This window comes from Hermetia illucens, chromosome 6 (assembly GCF_905115235.1).
Source record: "Hermetia illucens chromosome 6, iHerIll2.2.curated.20191125, whole genome shotgun sequence".
NCBI lineage: Eukaryota > Metazoa > Arthropoda > Insecta > Diptera > Stratiomyidae > Hermetia > Hermetia illucens.
In genome coordinates this window covers 66,681,052-66,694,976 of record NC_051854.1, presented here as the reverse complement: position 1 = coordinate 66,694,976, position 13,925 = coordinate 66,681,052, and the positions used below count along the sequence as shown (strand labels likewise).

Below are 13,925 nucleotides of genomic sequence, written 5' to 3'. Positions count from 1 at the left end.
TTAATTTTTCTATTTTTTCCTCAAACATCACAAAAATAGAAATTGCTAAAACTGAGTTCATTAAGAGATGCAAGGCGACCTTTTTAGAAAATTTGGTAAGTCAGGGTAGGTTACAGTTACTTAAGGGGGTCATCCCGTGTGTCGAGTTGGAGAAATCGATTTTTTTTTGCATGAATTGTATCTATATATAGTGGAGAATATGTGGGCAAAGGGATTTTCCGATATTCCGAGCCGTTCAGAAATTACAGTGTTAAACAGGTAAGGAGTTTGCAGCCGCGGCTAGAGTACTCGATGAGAAAGAGCATCGAATCTTTTTTACTTGTTAGTTTTTTACCTGAGCCTTATAAATTCGAACACGAAAAAAGATGGAAAACCAATCAATTGTCTAAACTTATTTGCTGTTTGGAATAAAAAGGATAATCCAGTGAACACTGCAAGGCTTTCAAGCTATACTCAGTTATATTTTGTTGTAAGTATTGAGCTGTTTGTGTGTTCAGTGATTTTTTAAATGGATCGTACGAAGGGAGATCGCTTTAACGTTCAACGTCATGCTCGCACTAGAAAACGAGTATTTCATGGGAATCGATACTTATCAGAAAAGAAAAAGGACTTCGCATCAACATCAGCAAAGAAACTTTTAGCAAGCATGAACATGGATGTTCCAATTGCAACAAGTTTTGTATATTGTATATTGGATTTTGCTGGAGTTTTCTCCGGTATTTCTGCAAATTTCTGCAAATAATCAAATATACGTGTTAGTAAAAAAGGAATGCGTAGGACATGTCGAGAAAAGAATGGGAACGCGGCTTAGAAATGCAAAGAAGAATCACAAAGGCATTGGTGGAAAAGGGGTTGGAAAACTTACTGATAAGGTTATTAACGACCTCACTAGATTTTTTGGGCTAGCTATTCGTCGACACGCAAATTCGATAGAAGGAATGAAGCAAGAAATTTGGGCAACTTTCTTCCATAAATGTTCGACAGACGAAAATTCTCAGCATCAAAATTGTGCAGCAGGCGAGGACAGTTGGTGCAAATGGCGCAAAGCGGGAGCTAAAGGAGAACTGGATGGTTTCCAGCACGAGAAGGCACCTTTGACTGAAGGAGTTCAAACAGTCATCAAACCAATCTACGAAGATTTGTCACGAGATGATCTCTTGAATAACAATGAGTCGTTAAATGCATTGATCTGGACTTTCGCTCCTAAACACCTTCATTCTGGGGCCAAGGTCGTAGAAATAGCCACTTTTCTGGCTTTAATTATTTTCAATGAAGGATTCAATGGCGTTCTCAAAGTCCCAGTGAAATGGGATGTCAAGTTGGTCACATATGTCAGGTTTATGCCGACCGCTGTAATGAAGCGCGAATTTGGCGGTCCGAACGACGATCGACTGACCTCGCTAAAAGAGCCAGAATTGAAACCAGAGAACAACAATCGGCCTTACAAGACTTTTTTGAAGAAACGGAGGGTGCTCTCTATGGACCAGGTATAGCAGATTAATGTTGAGTTAAAATTTTACTGTTGATAATCGCATTTAAATTTTCAAATTCGTTTTTCTCGAAACTGCATCTTGAAAATTGGCTGCCACCATAGCTCAAAATCTATCCAACCAAATTCTTTGAAATTTTCACGACTTCTTTAATACATATTTCAACGGTCGGCAAACTAGGATAATTGCAATCGGAGGGCCGTTTTTTTTTATTCATAAAAAAGCCGTAAAAAAACACTAAAATCCAAAAAATTAAGTTTAAAAGCCCACTAAAAATTTACCTTTTAATATTTTCTAATTATCCTAGTTTGAGGACCGTTGAATATTGTCCATATTAAAATGCCGTTTAGTTTTTTTCCTCAGATGAACACAGCGCCCTCCAGCGTGGCAGCAGAAAAACACCTTTTTTTGGAGATGGGCGCATAAATTGATACGTATTCCGAAAACTAGCTACGATATCAAGCTGAAAAATTTATCACATATACTAGAGATATCAATAAACGTATGGTGAAAAAATCCAATATCCAGTCCTCCAAAATAATTTTTCAAAAAAAGGCAAAAACAAACGGCCTTCACACGGGATGACCCCCTTAAAGAACAGACTATTTCTATGCCGACATATCTTAGAATCTCTGTTCAAATAGAATGAAGAAGGAGTAGAAAATGAAAGTTTATAAAATAGAGGTAAAGGTACATATCGATAAGGATAAATGTTGCTTGTTCTTGCTAAATTCCTTTTATTCTATTCTATTCTTTATAGATGATATGGACCTCATCAAGATTGATAGTATTTCTCTGTGAGTTGGGGTTGCGAATTCACTCAAAACATTCTCTTCTTCTCGTAAAATGCTAATAAAAAGGAAAGAGCTTCCACCTCGCCATTGGTACCCTGTTCGCGCATAGAGCCGGCCATAAGGTGCATCTAACTAAACCGGCCAGTTAACACGCAGGAGGGGGGGGGACTTCGACCGTCCAAGATCATAACTTCACCATGGTCCTCAACCATATAAAATTCGTTCAAATTTTACCTCCTGTATCAAGCCAACGTAACATGTGGACATGAACTACCTCTCAAAATGAAAGAGAAGTCACCTTGACTATCAATTTTTCCATGCGGGACAACGTCTGGCAGCTCGACGCCTGCTCATCCCATTCTCCATCCTAAGAATCTGGGACATTTCTTAGTGAATGGACCCTTGGTATGTTGTTAACATTAAAAAAAAGCACCCACTTTGAGTCCGGCAATTGGAGCGGTCAAAATAATAATTGAAATAGTCCCGGAATGTATTGGAGAATACCTCGGAAGCTTGATTGACAGACAGTAGGCTGGTTTCCGCTCTGAATCTTTTGATTGCTTTGCTCTCATCAAAATTGTGCGGATCACTTTGAAACAGTACACGAAGTTTTCATCTCCGCTTCATCCGCTCTTTATCGAATTGGATAAGGCTTTCTATGGCGTTAACAGCGAGTGAAATGCTCTAAATAGGAAAGGCATTGAAGTCCAAAAATCAAGTTGAGGCCGTTTCACGCCAATTTTCTCTCTTTGCTACTATATGGAAGTAGTACTTGGAAAGTGGCCGCCACTATCACCGGAATCAACAAACTAGTCTAGTCATGTCTGCATTGCATCACTTCGTTGGTTTACTGAGCAGATACCGTGTAGGCGTTAATCAGAGGACTATCACTCTATGCTATTAGAATGCCACGCCTTACAATGGAACCCACTGTCCCACGATGGTCGACGTTTGGAGGAATGCAAGCTTCGCGGGAAGTCCTGAAACACTTTCATCCAAGAGCAACGTAGACGTGGTTGACGCACTATTCTACATTTAGGGATAATGACGACCACATATGTATACAGTCAACCAATAAAAAAGTTGGACAGTTACAGCAATACATTTTAAAGTCAAATATCTCAAAAGCCTGATGATATTTTTAATAAATTCTTCAACGAAAAGCAACATTTTTTATGGATGTTTTTTATCATTATTATTATTTTATTTATTTTTAACAGAAAAATAGTTATAAAACCAAAAAGTTGGCGTTTTTCACAGTCAAAAAAACTTGGGCATTTCAAATTTAATAAAAAGAAAGTAAATTTTTGTCAACAATTGGATAACTGCGAGGAGTCTTCTTTTCATCGACCCTACAAATTTTTCGGTGACTTTCACAGGAATACAGCTGCAAACATCCTTTATGTGACATTCTAAATCCTTTTTGTTCCTTACTTCCCTTTTTTCGTAGCTGCTTTTCGACGTGCACCCCCAAGTGTTCTATCGGATTTAAATCCGGGCTCTAAGATGGATGAAGAAGGGTATTTTTGACATGGTAAAGTAGGCATTCTTTAATGACCATGGCTGTCTGTTTTGGGTTGTATTCATGAATTAACATGATATCTGATGGCAACCCCAACGTCGCTATTCTAGTTGGTATGTGCTGCCTTAGTATATTAAGGTAGCCAACTTTAGTGAGGTTTTCCTGGATCATATATAGGACCCTTGGTCCTTTAGATGCCATAGCACCCCCACCATGATGCTGCCATCGCCGTGTTTAACTGCTAGTGTAATGTTACCGTCTGCTAAAGCAGTGCTTACTCTTCTCCACACCAATTGAAAAGAAATATTAAATTTCGACTTATCGCAAAAAATAACTGTTTTCTGGCTTACAAAGGAACTCTTGAGCATATTCAAATGGTTTTTTAATATTCTTAGAATCGGAGTGGCCCTGCATCCATCCCTATGGAGTGAATTTCGGACGGTTTGAGGATGAACTGTCCCTATAAATTCGTTCTCCAAATTCTGTACAATAGATACTGCAGTGGCTTCGAATTGTTCCTTATGTCCCGCAAAATTTGTCCTTTTGTTTGTCCCACTGGATTTTCGCAGGTCGGCCACTACTTGTTTTGTGATAAACGAATCCATTTTCTTTAAAGTTTCTTAAGACGTAATACACATTGGACTCTGGTTTTTCTATTATTTCAGCTATTTCCCGTATACTTTTATTATTATTGAAATATTTAATGATTAATATAATAATAATCGTTGGCGCAACAATCCATATTGGACCAGGACTTTGAAGTGTGTTAGAGCACACTTGATTCATTTGATCATTCACAGCTGAGTCGAGTGGTATCCGACGTCAAATCATGATACAAATCCCACTGCTACCAATAAGATGAACCGCGACCTTACGTGCGATAGCCTTGTGTATTATTCTCCATTTTCGGGCCTTTATTGCGCGATACTTGCAAGGAACTAATCATTGCAGCAGATGCTAGAACTTCTAGACACAATACAAAACATATCGGCACTCTTTTTGAACAGCAATCAAGATACGTGTTGCCGACTGCTAACTTTTTTGTTTTTTAGTGATTTTTCTGTGCAACGTAAGAAAAATAAAAATAATAATAGCGGAATAAAACATACATGAAATATTATTGTTTACTCTTTCATAACTCATTTAAAAATATAAATTGATTTTCGAAAGCTTTTAATTGGTTGACTGTACATCATTTGGTTCGAACTATCGGAGTTACCAACTATCGGGAGTGCAAAATAAAGGAAAATAACTCTGGGAACTGGCAAATTTGTACGACTTAGCCGGAAGTAAGAATTATCGAGCTCAGACGGTAAAGGAGGTCTTGTACTTGCAGTGTTTAGAGGTGAGTTGTTCACAGTTGTTCAACAGGTCAGGCATCGAAGGTTAAATCATCATTTGGGACATTTTTTTCCTAATAAGGGAAAAATTTGGAACTTTTGCGACATATGGAATCCCACCATGTTAAGAGATTTTAGTTTGCTCTCTGATCTGATGGCAGTATATCATGGAAATTAAATTCACAATTCAATGTGTAAGAATTGAGCGCTGAAAACATTTAGCAGTCATATACCTCCTAATATTTACTCTACCATTAGGACGTCTCTTATGATATATTACTTCCTTATTTTCTTTGGGAAAATAGAAATAGAATTTCGAAGAAAAACATCGATCAATTACCTCTCCTTGGATATTTTAAAGAAAATAGCAGAGTTCCCAAATTTGAGAGTTACGAATGAATTAACTAAACGGGTTCATTGTTTGTCCCGGCTACCATTTCAAAAATTTAAAACAAACCTAGGTTAGGTTGGGGAACTTGATTCGGATCCATTAGCAACTCCCATAATTCATTAACAACGTCCAGAAAAAAGTCATTTTCTTAGATAAAATATCGGTAATCAATGTGAAGGGACTATGGGAAACAACCCTTCCTTCTATCTATATATCTGTCGAGAGGAATCACTTGAATTCTTCCTTATTTATAGTCCGAAAGCTGCCCACAGAGGAAATGTCGATGACCACACGGCCATCACCTAGTTGTAGATCTCCATTTCTAACTAAATTCTTACCCTCCTCACTTTCTTCCATCCGAAATAACAGCGATGTGATTTTTTTCGTAGCTGAGGACCGTGCGAAATCCATCCTTATTTGGATTCAGTAAATTGACTGACAGTGAATTCACTTCTTTGAGTTATTCAACTAGCCATCCGCTGACTCCTTTGATGGGGAAGAGAAGATCTATGAATATGCGATAAAACCGAACGGAAAAATCATCATTTCAAGAACAGACAAAGAAAGAGACTTCTCGGAACCTTTCCAACATATAGATCCGAATTTCCAGTTTTCTGGCGACTAAGTCGTAGTATAGGTCCCAGGGCGAAAATGTGGATCGGTATCCAGGCGTATTAGAGCGATACGTTGGCTCCCATAGCTTTCATAAAAGCACCAATGACTGCGGACTGCGGATTATTCAGTTAGCAGTATCGCACGAAATGGTTGTTAGAAGTACCTGCTTTACTCGGAAAGCGGTCTCCAGACGGCTTCACTTTCAACCAAATTGACCATGTATTAATTGAACGTCGCCACCTCTCTGCCTTGATGAATGTCAGAACATATAGGAGGGCCAATATAGACTCGGATCACTATCTCGTTGTCTTGGTGCTAGGAACTCGGATAACAACACCGCCTAGAATCCCTTCTGACAATCAGGTGAGAGTGAATACTGAAGTTATCCATAACAAAGCCCTCCGTAACACCCATAAGGAGAAAATATATGCCGCAATAGTGGCAGTCAATAGTAGCCACAAACATATTTGGCACTAGTTGCAAAAAAAGTCGGAACGGCTGGTTCGGCGACCAATGTAAGCTAAGTAACGTAGTAAGCTAGCGCTGTCAAAGAACGCGGGGACACGCCGAAACCTAGCACGAACTTCATCGAGCGGAGAAGTGATTTCACAGACATAAAAAGGAAGCCTGAAAAAACTTACAGATCTGTGAACTCGAAAAATACAAGGAGCAACCGCACCAGGGGTAAAAGATTTATCAATAATTCAGCAAGATGAAGCCATATAAACCTTAGTAGGAGAGGGAAATTTGATTTCCGACCGTATACGTATTGGAGCGATTGGTTTTTTTGATGAACTACGCAAAAACCAGAATATCGTAGTTGGAAGTGCCACCAACTGAAGACGACCGAAAACCGTTGCCATCATCAAGCATCAAGGAAACAGTCCGTGCATATTATTGGTTTCCGCTGAAGGAATTACAGCAAACCCAGTTAAATATGAAGCCGACAAATTACCATACGATCAGAACATCGTCGACCTATGCCAAAGTGGCTTCCTTCCAGGCAAATCAGTAACATACCAGACTTTCTCTCAACGGCAAGCGATGGAAAAGCGGTTGCAATATGGCCATGAGTTTCACTGCCTTTTCATCGATTTCTGTCTACCACCTATGATAGATTAGACATGGTAAAACTCTAAACGGCTATGGGAGAATTTGATATATCAACCAAATTAATAGGACTGACTATCCTAATCGTGACCAATATGTCTGGCCAGATAAAAGCAGCAGGCTCACTCTCGAGACTATTCGGCATCAACAACGATCTAAGACAAGAATGTCCTATCATGCATTCTTTTTAACTTGGCCCTGCAAAAGATAATCCAAAATGCTGAGTTAAATGGGAGGGGCACCATCCTCTTCAAGTCCATCCAACTACTCTCCTATGCTGACGATATCGACATCATGAGAGGAACAACCAAAGATGTACAGACTGTCTTCATCCTGATCGAGTAGACGGCGATTGGCGCGAAATATTGGCCAGCACATTTATGAAGGCAAGACGAAATATGTGGTGGTAATCTCAGCACCAAAAACCAAAGAAGTAACCAAGCGAAAAGAGCGTGGAAATTGTTTCTTGAGGGATATAGTCTTGTCGGTTGCGTTCTTGATTTGTACTGTATAAAGGAGCTCTTACTTAGTTGCCAAATAGGGAATAGAGAGTGAACTTGTAGTAAGTCGTTGGTGTCCCTATGCGAAATCTACCACTCATTTTGATCACTGCTCAAATAAATAAATATTTCTATGTTTTAGAAAGGTGGTTTTCAATAGTCATGTTGGTCGCTCATTTGATTACTCGCTTACCAAAAGACGGCATATTTTCGCAAGGACTTGAAGTAGCACAAGAGCTTCGCGAAAGGAACCTCAAAAATATTAGGGTTGTGAATATTGTGGGATGTTTATTGAATTTCGGAGATTACAGAGCTAGCACCGTACCGTTAACAGTTTGAAAAGGGCAGATGCATTAGTCAAGGATCTTCGAGATAGTAGAGACATTAGGTTAAGGAAAATCAGATGATCAGGATATGTTGAGTAGGGAAGGTCCTTTTTAGAGGTTAGGAATCGAGTAAATGTTTTTCGCAAAGATTCAATTGCATGGCAATCGCAATAATAAGAAGGAGATCACACTGCAGAAGCATATTCAAGAATATTACGGCAAATGATTTATAAAGGATGACTGAGGAATGAATATACATGAATTGATAGGAGGAACGAAGGATAAAGCTGACCATTCTGGAAGCGCGGCTAAGTATACCAACATAATGAAAATTAAATCGGAATCTGTTGTCAAAGATCATACCGAGATCTTTGTAAGAAGCAGCCACTGGTTTACCATCACGATAATAAACGAGTATCGGGGGAAAGGTTTTTAATGAATACCACAAAGACTAGCATTTCCTCACATTAACTGGCAACTTGTTCCGAACGCACCACTGAGATAATGTGCCAAGGTTTGACTGAAGGCTGCGCTGATCAATAGGCTAAGCGACAACAGGAAATAATTTTAAATCGTTTGTATATAAAATGCTAGCACAGGTAAATAAGGAAGGAAGATTATTCATGAAAAATGAAAACAGATTTGGTCCGAGAATGGAGCGTTGGGATACTCTCGATAAAGAGAAAAATGGAGATGAGACGTAACCATTGAAGAAGACAAGTTTTACTCCACCATCTAAGTAAGGAAAGCGGTAGTGATAGTGGATAGGTCACAGATTAAGGAGAGACAACAATTGCTGGCTATGCCATGCAGTGAACTCCACTCTTCCAAGATGGCTGGCGGGTGGGTCGCCCCAAGAGCACTTGACGCAGAATAGTATAGAAGTGTAGGCGCCCCAGGAAATCGCTGAAGCGCATTTCAGGTATACATTAACGAACGCGAACGATGGCCGTATGTCTGGTTGATGCGCTATATCCCACCACGGGATAAATATCAAATACATATGTACATAGGTATATAGGTAAGATATATAACAGGAGAGAATCGTTGCTGGAAATCCATACGATCGGGGTTTGATGAGCAAGGAGTGGTCAATAGAATCGAAAGCTTTGGAGAAACCAGTATAGATTGTATCGCCATTGTTTTTTGTATTATATTTAGAGACTTCACAACGAAGTTGGTGAATTCCAACGAATTGAAAACAGTTAAGCGGCCGTGTAGAAACCAATGCTGCTCCTTCACAATGAGGTGACCGAAACGAAACGAAGGGCAATCTTTTACGTATCTTTCAGAAACTTTGGAGAAGGAGGAAAGGATGGATACTGGCTGGTAGTTTTCGGAGAAGGTAATGTCAACTTTTTTTATGTAGGAGGATAATTCAAGCTTCTTTCCACAAAAATACATTCGTACAAGCTCCTGTTATAAATGGAGAGAGGAGGAGACGGGAGATGTTTCCTTTACATTTCTTTAGGAAGAGATTTGGAATATCATCGGGACCGCAACCGCCAATAACGTCAATGTTTTCAAGAAGGAATTCGCGAATGGAGGGATTCAAAAGTGGAATGAAAGAGTCGGAGAGGAATCGGCTGTGTCGGAAATGAAGTAGATTGAATGGATAGGAGAAAAGACCGAAAAAAAATTACCCCGACGGATTTCATAAGTTGTTCTACTGGAATAAGAGGTGTGATCACCTAATTTCATATTAACAGCGGGAGACGTGAGGGAAAGCGTAAATTACGAACATGTAACCAAACGAGTTTGAATTCCCGTCGTTCGAGTGAGCCTTCGCCGCTATTTAAATACTGGAAATGTGCATTTTTATCTAAATTTTCGCAGTCGATCGTAGGTTTATAAGGTTTGCCCTATCTTAAGCGTTAATGGAGCGTTGGAATCTCAAACGAACTTTGTGTACCCCAAGAAAAATATTAAAGACTTCTACAATGAACCAGATAAGATAATCCTGCAAGATTTTTCAAAAAGTTGTGAATAACGCACCACTTTAACTGCTCTATGAAAATCATTTAATTAGTTGAATTTGGATGTCTTGCGACGCGGCAGTTTGTTAAATCGACGAATATGAAAATCAACTCGAAGAGGCGGTTGGTGGCATCAATTTTATGATAAAGTGAATCGCTAGGATATAAAATGAACCGGTTGTCAGGAATGTTGGTCAATATCAAATCGAGAATGTCGTTATTGTGATTACTATTAACATTGAATTGAGAGGCGGAACCAGAATTTATGAACGCATTGAGAACCAAGCTGATGATGATGATTGAGAACCAAGCACGAAGGGGTCATGTAATTAGGATCCCCACAGAGGATGAAAGGCAGACCACAATATTTTCTAGGAGGACATCCAAAAGGGCATCGAGGAACACATCGACATGATAGGTTAGATACCAACAAGGAAGGGCTGACGTTATGAAAGGGATCTATTTCGGGGGAGAAATTAGCACAATGAGAGACTCATATATAATATAATGAGGATAAGATAAAAGTGGTGCCTAACGGCAATTAAAACACCACCTCCGGTGAGTTTACCTGACACTTGCCTATCACGATTGCAGCGAAGGACAAATAACCATCAGCTAACAATTGTGTACTCTAAAATCGAGCCAAGCTTCAAATATACAGATGATCATCATGCGTTGCAGATAATCTAAAATCCCGCAGCTTCGTTCTGAGGCATCTCACATTTTGGTAGACAGACAGAAATAAAGACATTAAGTACGACGTTGATTGCGGCGGTCCTTCCGGAAATTTACAGGGTGAGTTTGCCAAGGAAAATCCTTGATGAAAACGCCGGGTACGGCAAAACGACGAATAATTCAATGCTTCCAAGCTTGCCAGTGGACGATTTGAAATAACGCTATAATTCAGTGAGGATTGTTGTCCCTAGTCTACTTTTGACATTACTCAGGATGTCTGATGAGGTGTCTAAAGCAAACCTCAAAAGAAACAATTGTTTGGGAGGCATAATGGCGTGTAAAGGTGAATCAGGCATGGAAGTAAGCTAGGATAATCTGCTGCCAATTTTTCCATTGAAGCCTGTTACACAGATGGCGTAGAGCAGGCTGTAACGTGATTTACACAGGTGTGGGGGACGCGCTATACTTCACGGTCCTTTACAGTCCAACCATTCATTGAGTATCTTCGATTATAAAGCACACTGGTTCTCCAAGCATATCTAAATTAAATTAGTTATAGCTGTCTGTTGTATATACGCCTCCCATCAAAGTATATAATATTATCAATAAATTATCGTCAGTCCTAACGTACATGTTGCAGTATCACTGTGCCTTATTTTACATTTATTTCGGCATGTTAGGCCCACTGTTCTACGAAAACACGAATGGAGGATGGACCATGACGCCAGTTTTAAGGAAGTACCATTGAATCTGACTCAGAATGCCACCCGGTGAAACAGATCAACTATAAGTTAACGGAATAGCATATCCATAAATATAGATTAGTCTGAGCTTGTTGAGGTAGCTGCTGAGTCTGTATGAATTAACGCGGTTTTGCAGATATTTATTGGTGTATTCGCAAACTTTTCAAATTATTAATAAAAGGTATAGAAGGATATTCTATCAACCAACGTATAAATCGCTTCGTCATATGATGAAACTGTTTATAGAGCATATACTATTTATGCAGAAATTGATTTTTTCGGAAAATCTACAGCAAATCTAAGTCTTTAAATATCCTAGAGGCTTTCTAGTTGAGTGCTGATAAAAGAAAGGAAGACAGGAACAAATGGCAGTATATGCAGTAGAATTTTCTCAAAACGATGGGTATGTGTGTAAGCGAAACTTTCATACGTACCACTTCAAAAATCACTAGCTCCTTTCTCTATCCTCCGCTAATCCAAAAATAGAGTCATAAATACCGAATATTGATTCATTTGTGAACTGAATTGAAACTATTGCCACTATCACCGTGATTTCTATCTGTACACCAACTGACACGTGTCGACTCTTTAAATGAGAATCAACAATTAGGCAAACCCACCCCAAATCAATTACTACACTTAAGGACACAAGTGCAACACTATGTTTTCTCGCCCAATGACTTCCGAATCACATTGATTACAAATATTTGCCAGGAGTACACTTCGGGAAATCACCCGTTTCCGTACCGGAAAATGAACACCAAGTAGCGTTCTAATTTGAAAAACGTGCGGCCTCTTATCGAACCGTGTGCCGTTATTGTTCGAAGAGGACTAATCTTTGCTGGCGGTGAATATATCCTGCGAGAGGTGGTTTTCCTCATTGTGCAGTCGACTCTCATTGTTGTCCTTGAAGATAAAGGAAAGAGGGTAGCGCACTTGTGAAGGGGCGGTTCGTTTTGAAATGGTAGCAACCAATCAGAATGGTGAAGCAATTTGATAAAGTTTGGGGTTGGTGGTGCAGGTGGTTGAAAAGAAGGTTCTTCTTTGAAATATTGTATTTCTGTGTAGCAGGAATTGTTGGGGCCATTTTGAAATTGCTTGGAAGCTTTTATAGATTCGTTTAAAGATATTTAGATATGCATTGACATCTATTATACAACCATGGCCACAATTATCAATTCGGTGATGGGTTCAGAGATTTAAATGACTGCAAGATATGAATGTAGTTTGTCATAAATATAGTATGTATACATTTTTATAAATCACAGTCACTTTTGTATTCATTTATAACTTAATTAATTTCTTTTTTTATACGAATATTTTTGTGTCACGTTTTCCATGCGGATATATGGAAGTTATATGGAAAATGTAAGCCGGTTATCTAAAAAGAATATTCAATTCAATGCAATTCAATTGAATATTGATAATATATATGTACACGTTTGCAATGCCGAAGATTCGATGAGTGATTCAATTTATTATGTTTACAACTCCAATGGTGAATTGGTGATAATGTTAACTAGGTCCAAGGAAAATGTTGCAAAAAACCTTGCTTATGATTGTTGTCTTAAACTATACTTACTCAAACTTATAATCTAAGTTATGACTAAATATTAAACGCTATCAAGAATTATTTTGAAACAGCTGTGGAGTTGTGCTCCAGTGCTAATTGTATGATCTGAGGATTCCATAGAAGAGGCTTTTACACAAAATAATCCACAGAGGGTCATGCGAACCGTGCTCATTGGATATTAACCAATTGGTGGTACATCTCCGAAATACCGAAAGCCAGGTGATTACACCCAAGGCGGGAGAAGTTGGGACGTCAAACAGAGATCCAAAATTAACATTGGTCAACTGCGGGGACAAGAACCAACAAAAACCACAGCTCAAAAAGCAGGGACAAGCATAAGCACATCTGATATATCAGACGACAGGAAGGAGACAGCTCTCAAGAAAGTGGTAAGGTCCCAAGGCGTAACATGGATTGGTACCCACGATGGAGCACAAAACCTGGGAAACTGCTGAACCAACACCAACAGCTCTACTACCAAACCCTATCTCCACCTCCACGTGGTGACCGCTGGGAGCTCTTTCTTAACGAAAAGCTGCAGACGGAGAAGGATGAAGGCGAGTCTCCCGTGCCTAAAAACGGGACGAATTGTACCAACTGGGGGTTGGGTAGGGCTGACAACGAAAACGGTTTTCTGGAGAAGAGTCGCTACCCCATATATTATAGTGGCCATCCAGTAATTCATGTACTCGGAGTAGGTTTCTTAGTCAGCCAAAACATGAAAGCTGTTGTTATCGGCTTTAAAAATATAAGCGAACGGCTATGCACTCTGCGCTTGCAAGGCAAATTTAGAAAGATAAGCCTCATTGACCTCCAAGCCCCTACAGGGGAGACTCCAGGGTCGGAGAAGGAAATCTTCTATATCAAAAT

The 13,925-nt window shown here is 39.3% G+C and overlaps 1 protein-coding gene across 1 annotated transcript in view; it reads right to left on the bottom strand.

The window, feature by feature from the left end:
- The window catches only part of LOC119659699 (pancreas transcription factor 1 subunit alpha), a 33,634-nt gene extending 21,299 nt beyond the window's left edge, over positions 1 to 12,335 (bottom strand). Inside the window, exon 1 of the mRNA XM_038067951.1 lies at positions 11,917 to 12,335. The gene's annotated coding sequence lies outside the window, so the exon portion shown is untranslated. The remainder of the gene's footprint in view (positions 1 to 11,916) is intronic.
- Positions 12,336 to 13,925: the final 1,590 nt, after the last annotated feature.